Source organism: Limulus polyphemus, unplaced genomic scaffold (genome assembly GCF_000517525.1).
Source record: "Limulus polyphemus unplaced genomic scaffold, Limulus_polyphemus-2.1.2 Scaffold3232, whole genome shotgun sequence".
Lineage (NCBI taxonomy): Eukaryota > Metazoa > Arthropoda > Merostomata > Xiphosura > Limulidae > Limulus > Limulus polyphemus.
The window spans coordinates 25,312-29,014 of NW_013668842.1; the positions used below are offsets into that span (position 1 = coordinate 25,312).

The following is a 3,703-nucleotide window of genomic DNA, read 5'->3' on the forward strand; positions in this document are numbered from 1 at the left end:
CCTCATCTTTCTAGAACTATCCTGTACCTTGGCGAATGCCCGAGCATTTACTAGATAGGGTAGTCTGGTATATATAAGAGTGTGACAACGTGACGCGGTAATGTGTGTGTAGACAGTAAGTAATTGAACTGCGTTCAGAGAGAGACGTATTGTTGAAGTTAACGTTCGTTCGTTATAGCGTTTGTTTTAGCTCGAATATTGAAATTAAGTGTATCGTAAAGTTGTATTCGGAAAGAATAAACCAGTTTTATTAAGTAAGGACTTGTGTCGCTAAAGTTTCGTCGGAACGAAGTTACGGAAAGTTAATTAACAAACGGAGACGTAACAATAGTAAGGAAACAAGGCTGGGGATAATGTAGACATTATTTACTCAAACTATAAATCCCTGTTTGACTTCACCAAATATAATTCTAGGTCACAGAATGGAGCCAAAAAACTACAAATCCCTATTTTTTGACTCCGCCCAAATGTAATTCCAGGTGACAGCTTGGAGCCAAAATAGGAGTTTCTGGTTTCAGTAAGTAATGTCTACAATATCTCCAGCCTTGTTTGCTTACTCTTTTTTACGATCCCTAGTTGTAGGTTTTTAAATTCCCAATATTTTATTTATCTTGTTATAACACTGTTTTAATTTGATGACGAGGAAATAAATTTCCAGAAAATAAAGGTTTAGAGACGGCTTGAATTGGTAATGAAGAAAACTTTATTATAAATGTACATCGTTTCGATAAGCTTACGTCATCATCAATTACATGATTACTTGTAGCTGATGATGACATAAGCTTGAAGAAACGTTGTGCATTAATAATAAAGTTTTCTCCATTAACCACTCAATCCGTCTCCAAATGTGTATTTGCGTAAACGAGTGGATTCTCGCCTCTGTTGGACCTGTAAATTGACCAATTTCTTATTGCAATATCCCTAGAGGCAGAGTACATATTATCTGCTATGTAAAACAAAGGCAACTAGCGCTAAACAATTTCAAAATTTTCTTGGACCACGTGTTTATGCCAAAATTGCATAGAGGTTACATAAAATGCATGTTTTTTTAAAAACTCTCTATATTACTACAGATGGAAAACGTGATATGTACACATTTCACATGGCTGCCATCAGTCCGAAAACTAAGGTTTTAATTTTTTTGTATAGATGTTAATTTTTTTTATTACCACTAACATAATTTTTATATGTACCTATAGTTACGTAAGCATTTTGACAACGTTTGCACAAATGCATATGTAATCGTATTTTGTTATTGTAAAATTATTTGTTTTTATTGCGAAGTTTTCGAATCATACTTTTTACAAGGTAGAGTGCAGTTCATGGAATGCAAAGACTACGTGTGAGTGCAATTGTGTGTTTGTCAGTTAAAAGATGTAGCGTTAGGCTTAAGGGTAGACTTGTAATTTGAGTTTTGCTATTTTGGAATTGCAGAGTTAAATGTGTAATATGCATAAGAAAGAAGTTTTGTAAATTTTAATCCGTACAAATTTAACTTAATCTTTCTAAATGTGATTCATTTTATTCTTAATATAGATTGGATAAACATCTCATATTTGAAATTGAGGTAGGCTAATGTTAGAACTTCGACTTTAGAGACGCTAAGTTTTAACTTTTAGAAAATTTTATTTAGGCCTAAACATAGAATTTAGGAACAACAAGGAACCTATCCTGTCTACTCAACTAAACTATATGGTAAAAGTAAAACACTCAGAGACAGCTCTTATTATTTAAATAAATATTTATAAAGCTTTCTTTTAAATTTGCATTTACCACATTCAAAAGACCAACCATTGTCGGTATTAGAAAAATATAACTGTCTAAACTCTTAACTTGCAAAAATATTTGCTAGTATCCCTTAATCCTACCATTTTGATCACTAACTAACTTTATTAATTGCCAAAAAAACAAAAAAAAACAAATAGGAAGCATTAACACTGTCAATCCCATTAATAATCTTGTACACTTCATTTGGATCCCCTCTAACTCTTCATCCCAAGTATATCTCTAGTACTAATACTATCTGAACTCTTTCCAAAAATTCAATGCCTTTCCTAAGGTAAGAAGCCCAAGACTGAACACAGTGCTTTAAATGTAGCCTGACCAGTGACCTTTAAAATGGAGTGATCTTTTCAGACAGATCTATTTCTGTAAATACCACATAAAATCTTGTTTGCTGTGCACTAACAACAGCACATTGCTTGTATTGATAAAGAGACTGATCAACAGAGCATCAGGACCCTTTTCATCTATAGCATTGTTATTTCCATCAAAATTATACTTATAATTCAAATGATTAAATCTGACATGTATTACCTTGCATTTATTATGATTAAAAGCACAACTTCCTGTTCATTCTGCTTTGCATGTTATGTATAGAGAGAATGATTTTGGTCATGCATTGGGATATTTGCATTTATAAGTATGAAATGGCACACAAAAATTCATATTATGTGTCAGTTCAGTGCATACAAAATAAAATTGGTCCAAGAATTGTCCTTTACTACACCTTACACTTTTATATTTTCAAATTATTCATTGTGGTTAGTAACATGCAGTTTGATTAGTTGAAAAGAGTAAAGTCACCACAACACTTGAATGCTGTATGAATTGAAAATTGATGACACAGCTTTATAATTTATGTGTTGTGGGGAAAATTTCTGTCACAGCTGATATAGATTGTGAGGAAAACTGATCAGTAGAAACCTGGCACAAGATGAGGAAGTTCCATACAAGATAGCTCATTTTGTACAATTCTTAGCTTCATCTGGATTGTGATAACAATAAAATGCTTTGTGAACTTTGCAAAAAAGTTAGGATATAAGAACACAATATTAGTAGATACCGATAATTTCAAAATATTGTTGGCAAGACATGTAGAAAGTAAGCAGCACAAGCAAACAATCAGTTCTCCCAAGAAAAATTAAAAATCTGCATGCAGCTGTAAAAAATGTTTTTAGTAGAGAAGAAAAGGCAGTTACTGTTGCTATGAAAGCATTGTACTGGAGAGTAAAAGAGGGTATCACATTATGTAAATATACAAGTTTTATTGGCTTCCTGAAAGAAGTTAAAACACCATATGTTAACTTTTCTAACTGACAGTAAGCTTGTAGATTATAGTTCATACACTTACTGCCACTGATATTTTGTATTGATTTGTCTGAATTGTAGAAAGTGAAAACATGAATTAAGAAGTGAACAGTTGAAAATTATGAAAAATTTTGTTCACTGTTAATAACAAATAATTTCATGAGAAAATTCACATCAATTTTCTCAATAATTTTCACTTATCATTTTGATTGAATACCTGAACTAACATAATTTTTTTGTATTAATTTAGATAATTTATACACCCTGAAATTTAAAAACAAGAGGTTCTAGGAGAGCTCTTCTTTATCTTTCAAAATTGCTGAAAATCAGTTTGTTGAGAGGCTTTTTCTTTCTGAATTTAATGTAGGTGTAAGTGTCCCCCATACCCTAGACCAGTGGTTTTCAACCGGTGATCTGCGGATCCCTGGGGATCCGCGAAGTTTGCCCAGGGGATCCGCAGCACCGAAAAAATATGAAACTAATAATAGGTATCTATATACAAATGTATGTTGCTGATGCGTTCGGCGATGTCGAATAAATTTTAACATTTTTTTTATTTTTATTAATTATTATTAACAAAGTTTTTTAAAAAGAGAGGAGATGGATACTTGCA

General features: G+C 32.2%; 1 long non-coding RNA gene across 1 annotated transcript in view; it reads left to right on the forward strand.

Moving 5' to 3' along the window:
• Positions 1–1,350: 1,350 nt before the first annotated feature.
• LOC111088159 overlaps positions 1,351–3,703 on the forward strand; it is a 13,712-nt gene continuing 11,359 nt past the window's right edge. Inside the window, exon 1 of the long non-coding RNA XR_002612764.1 lies at positions 1,351–1,567. This is a non-coding gene — a long non-coding RNA (uncharacterized LOC111088159). The remainder of the gene's footprint in view (positions 1,568–3,703) is intronic.